General features: G+C 41.9%; 1 long non-coding RNA gene, 6 other non-coding genes and 1 pseudogene across 8 annotated transcripts in view; 5 read left to right on the top strand and 3 right to left on the bottom strand.

Moving 5' to 3' along the window:
• The first annotated feature begins 3,798 nt into the window (after positions 1 to 3,798).
• Positions 3,799 to 10,913, top strand: LOC101179191. Its single transcript, XR_001116257.2, has 3 exons — positions 3,799 to 3,956; positions 6,585 to 6,662; positions 10,604 to 10,913. It is a non-coding gene; the product is annotated as an uncharacterized LOC101179191 (long non-coding RNA).
• On the top strand, positions 4,169 to 4,240 carry TRNAW-CCA. Its single transcript has one exon. It is a non-coding gene; the product is annotated as a tRNA-Trp (tRNA).
• On the top strand, positions 5,302 to 5,373 carry TRNAM-CAU. Its single transcript has one exon. It is a non-coding gene; the product is annotated as a tRNA-Met (tRNA).
• Positions 7,458 to 7,530, bottom strand: TRNAR-ACG. Its single transcript has one exon. It is a non-coding gene; the product is annotated as a tRNA-Arg (tRNA).
• TRNAS-AGA lies at positions 8,107 to 8,188 on the bottom strand. Its single transcript has one exon. It is a non-coding gene; the product is annotated as a tRNA-Ser (tRNA).
• A 1,994-nt stretch (positions 10,914 to 12,907) lies between the features above and the next one.
• TRNAR-UCG lies at positions 12,908 to 12,980 on the bottom strand. The gene has a single exon. It is a non-coding gene; the product is annotated as a tRNA-Arg (tRNA).
• Positions 12,981 to 13,506: 526 nt separating this feature from the next.
• Positions 13,507 to 16,300, top strand: part of LOC100599006 — a 39,997-nt pseudogene continuing 37,203 nt past the window's right edge. Inside the window, exon 1 of the transcript XR_001116325.1 lies at positions 13,507 to 13,868. The product of XR_001116325.1 is annotated as a histone H3.3 type 1-like (transcript). The remainder of the gene's footprint in view (positions 13,869 to 16,300) is intronic.
• TRNAW-CCA lies at positions 15,029 to 15,100 on the top strand. Its single transcript has one exon. It is a non-coding gene; the product is annotated as a tRNA-Trp (tRNA).

Below are 16,300 nucleotides of genomic sequence, written 5' to 3'. Positions count from 1 at the left end.
GTTACTGTTGAGAAAACTATAGACCAGACATTGGTGGTACAATAGAGCCCCTTGTACTGGCTCACAGGAGCCAATTATGCACATCTCTTCCCAACTTAACATTCAGTGACTGTAGTTTGAATCAGTTATGGTGAGAGAATTTGCAAGCACTACTTGCTGAGATAGTGTCTTTCACTCAAGAGCTGGTTGTTAAACATTTACCAGCACACCCATCTGGGAATGACCAAGACAGTAAGGAGCTCAACAAAAAATAAATGTGGGATTGAAATTTATTAATTTCTTAAAAAATAAATTAAGAAATATCTTTGCTTTGGTGACAGTGAGAAGAAATTTGAGTCAGGCTAAAATAAGATTATACCTAGAATGAAGTCCACATTAATACAACATTTTTAGGGTACTATTGCGTTTACTTTTTTTTTTTTTTTTGAGATGGAGTCTCGCTGTGTCACCCAGGCTGCAGTGCAGTGGCACGATCTCAGCTTACTGCAACCTCTGCCTCCCAGGTTCACGTGATTTCTCCTACCTCAGCCTCCCGAGTAGCTGGGATTACAGGTGACTGCCATCACACCCGGCTAATTTTTTTTTTTTTTTTTTTTTTTGTATTTTTGGTAGAGATGGGGTTTCACCACGTTAGCCAGGATGGTCTCGATTTCCTGACCTCATGATCCGCCCACCTCAGTCTCCCAAAGTGCTGGGATTACAGGCATGAGCCACTGCACCCAGCTTTGTTTCTTTTTTTTTTTTTTTTTGAGACAGGGTCTTACTTTGTCACCTAGGCTAGAGTGCAGTGGCACGATTTTGGCCTACTGCAATCTTGACCTCCTGAATTCAAGCAATCCTTCTACCTCAGCCTCCTGAGTAGCTAGAACTACAGGTGTGCACGACCATGCCCTACTAATTTTTGTATTTTTTGTGAAGATGAGGTTTCGCCATATTGCCCAGTCTGGTCTCAAACTCCTGGGCTCAAGGGATCTGCATGCCTTGGCCTCTCAAAGTGCTTGGATTACAGGTGTGAGCCACCACACCCAGCCTTGTACTGCGTTTACTAAAGAGCATTATCTATTTATATATTTCTGCTCAGCTTGGTTTTTTTAGGGTGAGAAAGTAAAGTGCGGGAGATATCCTAATTAATTTACAAAACAATGGTGCATTATTAAATGAGGTAATAATTTTCAGAATTTTGGAAAATTGCATTTTCTGCCATATGTTTAGCATGTATGTGTTAATGATTCTAGTTACCTTATTACATGGTGTTTTATGAGAATGCTGTAATTATGAGATTATGCACTAAAACATGGGAGACAAATGAGCAAGGAGAAATAAAGCATTGTTACATTAGTTATGAATAGCTAGTGATACCATTAGCTTTAACACTTGTGTTACTCTATAATGGAGTTGCCATAACACAGCTATAACCATAAGTCTCAGTTTTTAAACTCAATAAATGTCTTTTTTCCCCTCAGGCAACATCTAATGCAGGTTTTCTGGTTGGTCTTACCAGTGATCACCAAGAGATCATTGAGCCGCTTTGGCTCTAGGATCATGGAGTTCTTCACTGGATCTTCAGCATTTTACCAACAGAAAGAGAAAGGAACACTCACGAAAAGTTTTCCTAAACCAAGACTTCTTCCCACATTTCACTGTCCATATCTCAGCCACATGGCTACATCTAAGTGCAAGGGAGGATTATGTCGATTAGCTGTGTTTCTGCTGGGAAAAGAAACAGACCTTCATAATGTTTTTGTTTTGTTTTGTTTTGACAGGATCTCGCTCTGTCACCCAGGCTGGAGTGCAGTTGCATGGTCTTGACTTACTGCAAGCTCCACCTCATGGGCTCAAGTGATTCTTGTGTCTCAGCCAGCCACCCAAATAGCTGGGATCACAGGCACACCTGGCTAATTTTTGTATTTTTTAGTAGAGATGGGGTTTTATCATGTTGCCCTATCTGGTCTTGAACTCCTGACCTCAAGTGATCCACCCGCCTCGGCCTCCCAAAGTGCTAGGATTATAGGAGTGAGCCACCATGCTGGGCCCAGACTAGCTTCTATGTTAGAAACAACTCATTATAAATAACCAGACAATCTGCTGTGCTGTGAATCACAGCAGATTTAAATACCAATTAAAATGAGTGAATAAACTTCTATAAGTTAAAGTATTTCACTGAGTTTTTCATTCCAGTTGCTGATCTGAATTGGTGTTCATTTCCAGGTTTCTCCACAGCTGGATGCTGTCAATGTCCTGTCCAATTTTAGCTGCGACCTGGGTTGATGACCATTATTACTATTTTTTTGTTATCCTCATTACAGAAAAATTCTAACATCTAAAATGAGCAAATGTATTTAATTGTTTGCTAACACCAAAATGTAAACTTATGGAAGAAATCAAGAATTGATAAATGTAAATTTTACTACACTCTCTGCTGAATGAGGCTGGTGGTGTGAGCAAATGCATTTAAGAATGTCACCAAACTTTAGCTGTGAGTGGTGGCCCTGTAGTCCCATCTACTAGGAAACCTGAGGCAGGAGAATGGCTTGAACCCTGAAGGTTGAGGCTTCAGTGAGCTGTGTTGGAGCCACTGCACTCCAGCCTGGGTAACACACACACAGAGAGAGAGAGACCCTGTCTCTGAAAACAAAAACAAAAACAAAAAACAAAACAAAAACAAAAACAAAAGTAAGAATTTCACCAAACTTTATAGTGATACTAACATTTATTGAGAGCAATTGATGTGCCAGGCATCGTTCTAAGCATGTATAAACTCTTCTAGCGCACAACACGTAAATAAAGTCACAACAATCCTATGAGGTGGATATTATTATCACAATTTTATAGATGAGAAAAGTATATATTTCAACTTTCAGTCAACAGCAGATCACACTGGATTCTCTGGTAACGCCAAATCTGGAGTATCCTTTCATTCTGTAAGCTGCTGCAGATCCTCCTAAGCCCTCGGTTATTTATGTTCTGAAATACCCGTTCATTTCGTTGCCCACTGCTTCTGACTCCCAACGCACCCCTCACCCAAGCCCCCTAATCTCTTTCCACGACCCCGTAGAATGACTACCTTAGCTTGTTAACAGTCAAATAACAGCACACAACCTACCAAAGCTACTCTGATAACTACAGGTCAAACATAAACTCCTTCAATTTAGGATTTATGGTCCTTAACAATTGCCAGCTGGAGCCCTTGGGCTTTGGACCGTTTTTCAGAATTAAGAAAGGGAAACCTTTCTCTAGTCCATAGCAAGGCGAGGGAAAACGTGGGGCGGGGCGGGGGGAAAGGTGAGGCGGGGCGGGGGGGGGGGTCCTTAATTTTTAGAGAAAGATGCATGTTTTATAGCAGTGGATCACTTTTTGGAATATCTTTTCCTAAGAGTTCAAAGCGGCCCCTGCACTATTTGCGGAGATCGTCTGTATGTAAATTCGAGGTCCCCAGACAAACCCCGCTGACTTTAGAAAACTCTGATCTCTGGTTACCCAAGGCAGGCTCTTTAACCAGCCAAACAAAGCACAGTGCCAGAATAACCCACTCACTCCTGATGACAGAATTTCTTGTTCTTTTTAGGGTCAGTTTCAGGTCCGGTGATCTGATTTTGAAGAATTGTCGGGGTGTGAAATCAACTCTCTCACCAGCTGAGAACGGAGGCTACAGGGAGGCGCCGTTATCTCTCAGAAAAGACGCAGCACAAACAACCTGCCAGCCCCTGCGTGAATTCGTTAATGGAAACACTGGTTGTGACCTGCAGTGAACTTTGGAAACCAATTTAAAACTCACCTTGATCAGCGTTCCTTAATGAGGAGTCAGGAGAGGAAGGATCCTCATTATTCCCTCTTTGCTGCCTCCTCTCTACAAACCCATTCCAAAGCGACTGACCTTCAACAGAATGTACTTCTATAAAGATAAAAACAACGAAACTCCCAAAACGTCTATATTTGGAATATACAGAGAAAACTACGTAAGAAACGGAATGAAATATAAACAAGAACAGGTGAAAATGAAGCAATTCGGAGGTAGAGAAAATCAATGATTGGGTGGATAGCAATTTTACCGAGAGGGAAGCAGCTAGGCACTATTTTGTATCGGTTAATAGCTGCCTGGTCTTCACCAGTACCGAAATTATTTTTCATGAATCAGATTGACAGGTAAATAAAAACTAAGTGCCCCGGAGGCCTCGTGGCGCAACGGTAGCGCGTCTGACTCCAGATCAGAAGGTTGCGTGTTCAAATCACGTCGAGGTCAACAGTTTATTTTAGCTCACTGGCTCAGATAACTGTATGGCGGGGAGTACATTACATATTACGGGGGGAAAAAAGTTGCTTTTCCTGCTTCTCCTAGGCACTTGTATACTCAATTACTTTAGCCTCCTCAAAACTCCCCCCTTCTCTTTTTTTTAGTAGGCAGATATATACAGGAACATGTTATGGTATTTTGGGGTTTATTTCCGGGTTTACAGAGACGTTTTCACTCTTTTATTGCAAACATTCTGAATTATACTCTTCAGCAACTCATCCGTATTGTTAAACCCTCCTGGACTTCTCTCCATACTCACTCCCATGCCCTCGGCCTTATCTTTTCATCCATGTCTGTCTCTCCAACCTTCAGAAGCTTAGCAGATCTTCGCAGAGACGTAGTCTGGTTTGAGTGGATGACCTAGGCTGACCTGCTTCATATTTGGATCAGCTGTTCCAGGCTAAAGCGATTCCATAGAACTTCCCTGGATCTCTGCGATTTCCTCAACCCTCCCTGCAAATCACGGAAGTCACTTGATTTCCAGAGGCAGAAAACCTGAATGCAGTTACTTTCCCAAATTCATACAGGGAATGAACCATTACATCAGAGAAGGCTAGATATTCCGTGAACCCCCTAATAGTATTATCTGAAAATGTGCATGAATGTGCTGTTTTTTTCCCCACATGTGGCTCAAGATCCCTTACAGATTATGAATTAGCAAAATACAACATGGAAAAAAGGGAAAGTACGTTTATTTCTTCAGAAGTGTTTAAATTTTTATAACTTACAACGACTTTAAAACATGACATTTAAAATATTAGCAGACGTTCTCTTATGTATTTACGTTCACACAATACACAGTGACAAACATTACATCGGAGAAGTGTACCTGAAATAACCTTTTTCCTATTTCTGATTAACTCTTTTCTTAGTAGTAGTCTAAGCCTATGGCCATATTACGAGCAGATTACTGCTCTGGAAAAAAAGAAGAGAAGACATAATTTTGCGATTTGGAAACTTGACACACTAGAAAAAAGGTGAGTATTAACTATGGGGTACATCCCTTGCGTAGCAGAGTGGCGCAGCGGAAGCGTGCTGGGCCCATAACCCAGAGGTCGATGGATCGAAACCATCCTCTGCTAGGGAAGTTCTGTGGATTTGTTTTTCCCCCTTCAAAAATAGATCTACCTCATAGGAGGAGGAAATTGGTATAATTGTCATGGACACCGTAAGGGAACTTATTTTGATTTGCACCTCTCTCAGAGATCTGCATCTCTGGTTGCAATACATTACTATCCTAATTAGATTAAAAATAACAAAAGCAGTAGTTTTAGCTTGTATTGTTTGAGCACTTAATAGATACCATGCACTATTCCAAGTTCTGAATCATTTATTCCTCGCAATTCTACGAAGTAAATACTTGCTATTACTCTTACTTTACAAATGAGACAAATTGGGGTTTGTCTGGAAGTTGGGGTTTGCAGAGGTTAACTAACTTGCCCAAAGTCATGCAGCTAGTAAATGGTAGAGCAAAGATAAAGCTCTAAACCGCCGTTCTGCATAATTACAAACACTAACATTTACAGCAAACTTCAAACGTTATTTCAGCGATTCCTTCCGAGTTTTATTGGTAGGACACGAACTCACCTAGTATTATTAAATCCCTAGCAAAATGAGAGGTACAATATGTGACATGTAGTAACATGTCCAGATTCGAGCAGGCTGTAGGAGACACTTTTTTTCTTGTTCTTATTTTTGTGTTTACTCAAACTAATACAGATGCATAAGGAGACATGTTTAAAGTAGGATGAAATCTACAGACTGTGCAAAGCTTTTGAACTTTTGGAGAGATGTTTAGACAACTGACGAAATGCTTGGGGTTGAATTAATGATAAATGCCTAGAAGCTTAAGCAGTAAAACAACAAGAAAAGACAATTATGTACTAATGCCAGGGAAAAATAAAAATTGAGAGGAAAGGAAAACTTAACAATGTATTTCTTTGCTCACCTGCTGAATTACGTTTATAAAGTTGTCATATTTTAAGCTACAAATATTAAAGTATCATGTATTGTGCTATAACCGTATGAGAAGACATAGAAAGGGAGCATGTGTGTGTCGGGGGTCCTGGGGTGTGAAGAAGAAAGTGAACCAGTTACTCCTCTTATATAAAGTCAACAGAAGGACCATACAAACATATTATTTAGAGATATGTAGTTAAATAATTTTAAAATAAGCTACTTAAATGTTTAAAAAGTAAGCTCAACCACTCAGCCACGACTACAGGTGCCAAAAGTTTTCTTAAACGTCGTACATGTTATTATATGTCACATATTGTACCTCTCGCTTTACCAGGAATTTAATAGCTGAGTTCATGTCCTGCCAACAAAACTTGGAAGGAATCAACAAACTTCAAGTTCAGGCGCATATGTGGTAAGCTGAGAATGTTCTTTGGGTGTTTTCTATAATGCAAATCAGGTATATGTTTCAATAACTTTAAAAATTGCTAGAGGACAGGGAGCAGAGAAGAGACTGTTGATTTTTGTTTCAAAAGATTCTTGAAATTATGTGTATGTGAAAAGGATAGAAAAGAACCCAAAATTGTTTGCTATCTAGAAATTGTCTGTTTGTGAATTCTCAATCGTAACTCTCACAGAATGACACAAGATTTTCCCGGACGGACGTGGTGGCTCACGCCTGTAATCTAGCACTTTGGGAGGGCGAGGCGGGCTGATCACTTGAGGTCAGGAGTTCCAGATCAGCTTGGCCAACATGGGGAAACCCCCTATCTATTAAAAATACAAAAATAATTAGCTGGGTGTCGTGGCGCACGCCTGTAATCCCAGCTACTCTGGAGGTTGAGGCTAGGAGAATCGCTTGAACCCAGGAAGCAGAGGTTGCGGTGAGCTGAGATCGCGCCACTGCTCTGCAGCCTGGGCGACACAGTGATACATCTCAAAAAAAGAAAAAAAAATTCCCCTGTATTAAGTTTTATTAAGCAATGTGAAAATTGGTCAGTTCTGAAACTTACCAATTTAGTGATATGATTTAAAAAAAAAAACTCTTATGTATGTGAAACAATGGTGAACTGAAGCTGGAGTCTATTATAAAAATTTTTGTCATCTTGTGTAATTCTTTTAAAAATTAAAATAATAAAATACATAAAATGTATAAATGCCCAGGGAAGGGGCATTTATGTAAACCTCCAAGTTTCCACCAAAAATCAAACGAGCCAGCCAGGAGTCGAACCTGGAATCTTCTGATCCGTAGTCAGACGCGTTATCCATTGCGCCACTGGCCCTCCCTAACATCAACTAACGCGTTATACCTACAGAAAAAAATGTTTTGGGATTACTGCGTCGTCCTAAACATGAATATATGAAACTTTTATTTCTTTCTGATCACAAGGATTTTGAACCTAAAACCCTCCAATTAAAACAAAATATAGTTTTATTTGTTCCTTTGACTTGGTTTACTCATGAAGTATGATTCCTTCGTGGGTAATGAGAAATCCATCCTCGTGCACAATGATTACTTCCTGAACAATGAAATATCCATTATGATGTAACTTGTGAAAGATCAGAGATAAGGTTTACTTTGGGCAACGAGAAATCCATTTTGAGGACCTCTGAGACATAAATTCAAGTTGTCTTGCCCTGAATCTCCAAGAAATCCATTTTGATGTTAACTTGTAAAAGATCGAAAGTCTTTTTACATGTGAAATATCGATCGGTCGGATGAAACCTGCTTGAAAATGCAAAAGCCCACTACCGTAAATCCATTTTGATGTTAACTTGTAAAAGATCGAAAGTCTTTTTACATGTGAAATATCAATCGGTCGGATGAAACCTGCTTGAAGATGCAAAAAGCCCACTACCGTAGTCGGCAGGATTCGAACCTGCGCGGGGAGACCCCAATGGATTTCTAGTCCATCGCCTTAACCACTCGGCCACGACTACAAGGTACTGAACGTTTCCTTAAATATCTTACATGTTTCTATATGTCACATATTGTACTCGTTTTATTAGAGATTTAATAACAGCTGAATTCGTATCCTAAGAATAAAATTTGGAAGCAATCAACAAACTTCAAGTTCAGACACATACATGATACGCTAAGAATGTTCTTTAGGTCTTTTTTATAATGCAAATCAGGAATATGTTTCAACAACTTTTAAAATTCTCATATTTTTGCCTAGTAAGAAAATTATCCTCAGGCCGGGTGCTCACGCCTGTAATCCCAGCACTTTGGAAGGCCAAGGCGGGCAGATCATGAGGTCAGGAGTTTGAAACTGCCCAACATGGCGAAACCCCGTCTCTACTAAAAATACAAAAAAATTAGCCAAGGTGGTGGTGCAAGCCTGTAATCTCAGCTACTCGGGAGACTGAGGCAGGAGAATCGCTTGAACCCAGGAGGCGGAGGTAACAGTGAGCCGAGATCGCGCCATTGCACTCCAGCCAGGGCGACAGAGCAAGACTCCGTCTCGGGGGTAAAAAAATAAAAAATAAATTAAAAAAAAAAAAAGAAAGAAAATTATCCTCAATAAATAACAAAGATGTTCCATAGAGATCACCTATATTTTCTGACGAAGTCCAGTGCCTGCGATATACTAACGGCTCAACAAATGTCAGTGCAATTTTAACTATCATTGTAAAATCCCAGAATCTAGATTCATCAAAATGTTCTGCAGTGAAGATAGGCTTCTGTCTTTTCATAAAACTCAGAATATTTTAACCAGCTGAAAGAACATTTCTGAATGAAACTAGAAAGTAGAAAATATTTTTGCGGGTCAAATCCTCTTTCGTTTATGCGGCCTTCTCTCACAAGGGGAGGAACAACTGCATCTGATATTCTGTGAATAGTTTGAAATTATATTCAAAGACCACTCCCAAAGGAAGAGCAGAACCCCAGTTTCTAAAACTACACTACCATTACCACAATACTATGCGTGTGTGTGTATTAGTGAACAAGTCAGGGATTCTGTATTTCATCAATGGCCCAACTCTGTGAACAGAAGAAGGGTGAGGAATGATTGATGAACTACTGCTCATGTGCGGATGGATTGAAAATCGTCTCTACTCCAGATCTGTCTCCTCTGGGCTCCAGAATATACAGTTGTCCTATTTTTTTTTTTTCTTGCATGTCCATGGGCATCTCAAAAGCAATGCAACCCCAAAGGAATGTTCCATCATTTTCCTCAAACTTGAATATTCTCCAACAATCCAAATTTTTGATGAGATACCAAAACGGAAGACTAGCTACCAAGACCGAAGACTCCCCTTCTCCTTTTACTCTCTCTGATTCCCTTCCCAGCAGGCCTTCAATTCAACCTTCTAATTAGCTCTCAAATCTGGCTCTTCTTCCCCATTCCTCAGACCACGTTTTTTTTTTTGTTTGTTTGTTTTTTTTGACGGAGTCTCGCTCTGTCGTCCAGGCTGGAGTGCAGCGGCGCGATCTTGGCTCACTGCAACCTCCGCCTCCCGGGTTCAGGCAATTCTCTTGCCTCAGCCTCCCTAGTAGCTGGGATTACTGGTGCGCGTGCCACCATGACCAGCTACTCAGACCACTTTTTAAAATGAGGTACTTAGTTTAGGTACTTAGAAGTACTCATGAGAAACTTCTCATTAAGTTATTGCAACAACTTCTTAGTCTTTTGGCCTCCAGTTCCTGATCCCTTAAATGATATATTCGTTTCTTCATTCTTCCAAAAATTTTATTTTTTTAGAATAAAAATAAGCACTTTGAATATGGGTAGTGAGACAGAGAATTGCCTATTTTTTTCAAATTCTTTATATGTGAAATAGCAAAAGCCAAGCCCTTTGCTAGGTACTGTTCATTCAATGGAGAGCGAGATTTCTAAAGGATTACAGAAGTTAACAATGAAACAACTGAGTGCAAGTGAGAAGTGCAGCCGTAACATAGTAAGCAGCCCACAGGAAGAGTTCTGGATCTCAACCACAAAGGTTTTAGGTGGTTGCCTGGAGGGTCACTTAGACTCCAAGCTTCACGAAGAAAGGTTCCAGTTTTACCTTCTTTACCTCTGAGTCCTTCATAGGTGCTTAAGTATTTTTGGAATGAATTATACTTAAGCTCAGATCTGGATCTAAAGGATGTGTTAAAATGAGGCAAATTGGTGTGGGGTGAGAAAATGGGGTAGGGTAGTGTTCCAAACCTAAACCTCATGGAATGTGGGAGAAACTGAAGAAAGTTCCTTCTAGTTGAAACATTGCTTTTTGGAGGGGTACTGGGAAGGGCATTGATGAGCGATAACACCGGAAATGTAGTTGAGTGCAGATTATGTAGGTAGAGCTAAGTTAGCACTAACCTAGAATGTGTTTCTGACTGTGTCCCTTACCTCCTTTAATGCCTTTAAGGTACCCTGTGGCCTAGCGAGAAGATCGCAGATGACATGGGAGGCCTTCATCTTCTGCATCTGTCCGACCTTTTCAGCTCCTCTTCTGGTCACTCTGTCAAGGGGGCCTGGAACTCCTGAGACGTGAAAGGACCAGCCCTATCTCGGATGGTGCGGGTTTCTTCACCCCGACCTCTGCCATGTTTGCTTGGAGCCCCAGCGCTCATCCTTCAACGCCTTTTTAAAAGTAGCACAGGCTCTGTCAAGCCTTCTTGAAAAATTAAATTTTTTATTGTAAAAACTTTCAAACCTATAAAGAATGTGAAAGAATAGGCAATTATCTGTATACTCATCACCCACATTCAATAATTAACATTTTGCCGTCTTAGCCTCATCTACCTATTTCTACTGAATCATATGAAATTCACTTGCAGACATTATGATATAGCACATCAAAATCCATAAACATGTGTCGCCTAAACATGGGTCTTTTATTTAACTACAATATCATTAACGAAACTAAAACAATCGAGCAATTCTTTAAAAATATTTCCTATCTGGTTGGGTGCAGTGGCTCACGCCTGTAACGTTTTGGAATGCTGACGCGGGAGGATTTCTTGACCCCAGGGTTTGAGAGCACATGTAACAAAACAAGCCCTTCTCTTGTGCCTCTGTACAAAACAGATTTTAAAAAATCAACCTGGCCTGGTGGCGCGCTCCTGTAATCCCAGCTACTCCGGAATTTTAGGCGGGAGGATGACTTGAGCTCAGGAGTTCAAGGTTACAGTGATCGCGCCACTGCATTCCAGCCTGGGCGACCGAAAGAAACTCTAAATAAATGAATAAAAACATCTAAGTATTTATTTAAATTTATCTAACATATTTTTAGAGTCAGTATTTATGTTTCCTTACATTCTTTCACAGTAGAACAGTTTCCCAGCTTTTTATTTTTATTGTTATTTCTTCATGACATCTTTTAATCTTCCCCTCCCTCCCTTCCTCCCTTCCTCCCTTCCTCCCTTCCTCCCTTCCTCCCCCCAGCCTGGGCAACACAGGGAGATCCGGTCTCTACAAAAAATAGAAAAATAATTAGCCAGGCATGGTGGTGTGTGCCTGTGGTCCCAGCTACTCGGGAGGCTGAGGTGAGGATCACTTGATCACCGGAAGTTGAGGCTGCAGTGAGCCGTGATTTCACCACTGCACTCCAGCCCTGGGGGACGGAGCCAGACCCCGTCACAAAACAAAACAAAACAAAACAAAACAAGCAAAAAAATCTAATTGTCTCATAGAATGTCCTACATTCTGGATTTGTCTCATTATTTCCTTATGGCATCTTTTAATTTATTTTTGTTCCTTTTAAATTAGAAGATAAATCTAAATGATTGCTCTTGTGATTAATTTGAGTGATTAGATTTAGGTTAAACATTTTTGCCCAGACGCTGTTCTTTACACTGTACTAACTTCACATCAGGAGGCACTTGTCGGGATATCTTGCTGATGGTGAAGACCGAGTGGTGCCCCCCAAGGTTCTTTATTTCTCTCTTTGCAATTGACAAGTAGTTTTGGGGTGGCACTTAACACCATGAGCATATGTTATTTCCCAACCGCCTTTTCCTAATGGTTTTAAGGTCGTTAAGCTCGTTCGTTGCTTTGGTCTATTATTTTTCTAAGGATTGCAAATGGTGATTCTTCTAAATCTACCAGTCTTCTGTATTTGTTAGAAGATACTTTTGTCAAACGTGTGGACCTCTTTTCTGCCTTCCTTCGTACCCCAGTCTTTCCAAGAGGTTCCCATGGCAGCTTGACATTAACCCTGTCGTAACAGCCTTAAAACTCACGTAGGTTGGCGCTAAATTGTAATTGGGTCTGACGTGCTTTATGGTCTAGAGTGCATTCTACAGTCTGTAAGGTCTGTAAATGGTTCTCATACTCGAGTGTGCAAACGAACCGCTTGGATAGCTTGGTTAAAACCCAGAATCCTAGAGCCCACACACAACGATTCTAAGTAGGTCGAGTGTAGTGCGGACTAGCAAGGGAGGTCGGCCTCGAAAAGTTGTCATTTTTAAGAAGCTCCCAGGTTATGTTACTGGTTCAGGGACTGGACCAAATTTTAAGTAGCCCAGGCCCAGAAGATAGACTGTATGGAGTTATGGTGGAGAGAGAGAGGATAAACAGACACGCGGTGGCTAAGTACAGAGCAAAGGCAAGGGATGTGTAGGAAGGGATCTACAATGAAGATAACTTAGTGAAGTAAGTGGAAAGAAGTACATTTCTGATTACCAGCTTTGAGGAAGGAAAATAACACCAACGTAGTCAGTCTCCCAAACAACCACGGAGGGATTCGAACCCTCAATCTTCTGATCCGAAGTCAGACGCCTTATCCATTAGGCCACGTGGTCTCGAGCTAGAAAAGGGAACAATTTTTTGACGGAAAATAATCTCCTCCCCATGAGTTGTGACTGTACTAAGTATAGTGAAATCATTGTTGTAAACCAAGGAATTTCCAACCCCTGAAAAAAACTTACCGCCTGGTTGGGGAAAGACGAAGTTTAATCTAATGGTAAAAAAATCTAATGGCCAGGCGCGGTGGCTCACGCCTGTAATCCCAGCACTTTGGGAGGCCGAGGCAGGCGAATCACGAGGTCGGGAGTTCGAGACCAGCTTGGCCAACACGGTGAAACCCCGTCTCTACTAAAAATACAAAAGTTAGCTGGGCGTGGTGGCGGGCGCCTGCGTGCCGCTGCACTCTAGACTCCAGCCCGGGAGACAGTGCGAGACTCTGTCAAAAAAAAAAAAAAAATACTGCAATTATGTTCGTAGCCGCCGCCGTCCTGCCGTCGCTCTCCAACGCCAGCCCAGCGCCGCCTCTCGCTCGCGGAGCTCCAGCCAAAGGAGAAGCGGGGTAAGTAAGGAGGTCTCTATACCATGGCTCGTACAAAGCCGACTGCCCGCAAATCGACTGGCAAATCGACCGGTGGCAAAGCACCCGGGAAGCAACTGGCTACAAAAGCCGCTCGCAAGAGTGCGCCCACTACTGGAGGGGTGAAGAAACCTCATCGTTACAGGCCTGGTACTGTGGCACTCCGTGAAATTAGACGTTATCAGAAGTCCACTGAACTTCTGATTCGCAAACTTCCCTTCCAGCGTCTGGTGCAAGAAATTGCTCAGGACTTTTAAAACAGATCTGCGCTTCCAGAGAGCAGCTATAGGTGCTTTGCAGGAGGCAAGTGAGGCCTATGTGGTTGGCCTTTTCGAAGACACCAACCTGTGTGCTATCCATGCCAAACGTGTAACAATTATGCCAAAAGACATCCAACTAGCAAGCCGCATACGTGGAGAACGTGCTTAAGAATCCACCATGATGGGAAACATTTCATTAAAAAAAGTGCAGTGGTGCGATCTCGGCTCACCGCAACCCCTGCCTGCCGGGTTCAAGCGATTCTCCTGCCTCAGCCTCCCGAGTAGCTGGGATCACAGGCATGCGCCACCAAGCCCGGCTAATTTTGTATTTTTAGTAGAGACAGGGTTTCTCCATATTGGTCAGGCTGGTCTTGAACTCCCGACCTCAGGTGATCTGCCCGCCTCGGCCTCCCATAGCCAATGCGCCCGGCCTTATTTTCTTGAAAGAGCAAAATATCGGGTTTCTAGGCTGGAACAGTGATTCTCAAACTTTTTCCTACATCCCAATATCCTGGAAAGCTAGTTAAAACAGACTGGTGGGCCCCACGCCCAGTTTCTGATTCAGTAGGTGTGGGGTTCCCTTTTTCCTAGGTTCCCTGCTGCTTCCGACCCTGAGGCACTTCTTGAGAATAGCTAGGCTGGAAGAAGTTAATCCATGGGGCTAGTGGAAAACGGTGAGTTCAGTAAATGTTAGCGGATTCTTTGGGGTTATTGTTGTGAACTGAATGGCCTGTGTACACAATAGAGACCAGAGGGCCCGCGAATTTGGACTGAGAAGTGAGCGTTTAGGCAAGAGATATTATTTATGTTAGGCTTTTGAATCCCAGCAGGTTGAGGATGGGGCGGGTGTGCCTATAGGTTTGAGTGAAGTAAGTGCTGGCTAGGCCAGGTCCTGCGGGGCAGGGCAATGCTGGAATTCTCTTCCTGAAGAGAGAGTAATCTAGCGCATTTACAGAAAGTAGTAGTGCAAACTTCATAACCGTTCTTATTCCTGTTTCACTGCTAATCTAAACCCAACACATAGACACTTTTTCTCGAAACAGAGAAATTCGAGAAATGGAAAGATTGAACTTGAGAAACAACTGTTTTTCATATATGGAGCATTTATTTGGGTTTGGGGTTAATATTTAATCCGGCCACTCCCTTATTTTTCTCAAAAAAGCCTTAGCGAAACTGTGAAAAGAGACCAAATCAAATAATAAAGAAATTGTTTGGGAGGAGGATAAGATTAGATTCTTATCCTAAAGTGAAAAGGCAGGATTCTTGTGACCTCGTGGCGCAACGGTAGCGCGTCTGACTCCAGATCAGAAGGTTGCGTGTTCAAATCACGTCGAGGTCAGGGGTGGTTGTGTTTTGGAAGGGGTCAAAGTGATCTGTACCGAGATATTTAGTCAGTCAACGTGGGATAAAGAACTGAAGACAGTGACAGAAAGGACACCTTTCGTTTTCTGCATTCACAGATAACTGAGATCTGTCTCTTTTGCCCTGGGCTTGCTGTTATGACCCTAAAATGAAGAATTCCCCTCGTGGACAGTCTATCTTTGGCCACCTCTTTAAAGGGAGATTAAACGCTCTCTTCTGGCATTAGATAACTTTTCCTACACATAAACCCCTAAACGTTGGCGCAATTTCCATGCTCATGCCCTGCTCTCTTTGCTTCCTGACTCTTCCTTTTCTTATCTGCCTGCAACACTTCATGCCTTCCTCTCAGTTTCATCCCCACTCGACCTGGAGTCAGGAACTTGGAGCCATCCTGGACATTACCTCTTCTTCCCTTCTGAAAGGAGTCCCAAGTTGTGCTGAGTTTTACCTCCTCATATTTCATATCCCATTTATCCACTTCTCTCAATTATTACAATGGCCTATTTGCTTCTATCTTTTCTGTCTTGCCAAGGATATTGACATAAATCTTTTTTTTTTTTTTTTGAGACGGAGTGTCACTTTGTCGCCCAGGCTTGGGGTGCAGTGGTGGGATCTTGGCTCACTGCAACCTCTGCCTCCCAGGTTCAAGCAATCCTCCTGCCTCAGCTTCCCGAGTAGCTGGGACTACAGGCATGTGCCACCATGCCCAGCTAATTTTTGTATTTTTAGTAGAGACAGGGTTTCACTATGTTGGCCAGGCTGGTCTCGAAGTCCTGACCTCAGGTGATCTGCCTGCCTCGGCCTCTCAAAGTGCTGGGATTACAGGCGTGAGCTACCATGCCCTGCCCACTTGTCTTTTTTTTTTTTTTTTTTTTTTTTTTTTAACAAGCAAGCATTTTCTATTTTACTGTATTCCTAAAAGGTGTATAGAGTTCTGTTAAAGTTCTATACTGTTATTGCACGGTAATTATTTTCTTGCTCCAGATTTCACTGTTAGTAATCTTATTAGTTTGCTAGGGTTACCATAACAAATACCATAGACTGGGAGGCTTAAATGACAGAAATGTATTTGCTCACACTGATGCCACCTTAGCAGAATTATAAGCAATGACAGAAATCTAACATGACTGACTGACTCCATCTTGCTTCTCACCTCACAGGCTAAATTGTTTTTTTG

This window comes from Nomascus leucogenys, chromosome 8 (assembly GCF_006542625.1).
Source record: "Nomascus leucogenys isolate Asia chromosome 8, Asia_NLE_v1, whole genome shotgun sequence".
In the NCBI taxonomy this organism is placed as follows: domain Eukaryota; kingdom Metazoa; phylum Chordata; class Mammalia; order Primates; family Hylobatidae; genus Nomascus; species Nomascus leucogenys.
The sequence above is the reverse complement of the archived record's forward strand: the minus strand, read 5'-3'. Positions and strand labels throughout refer to the sequence as shown.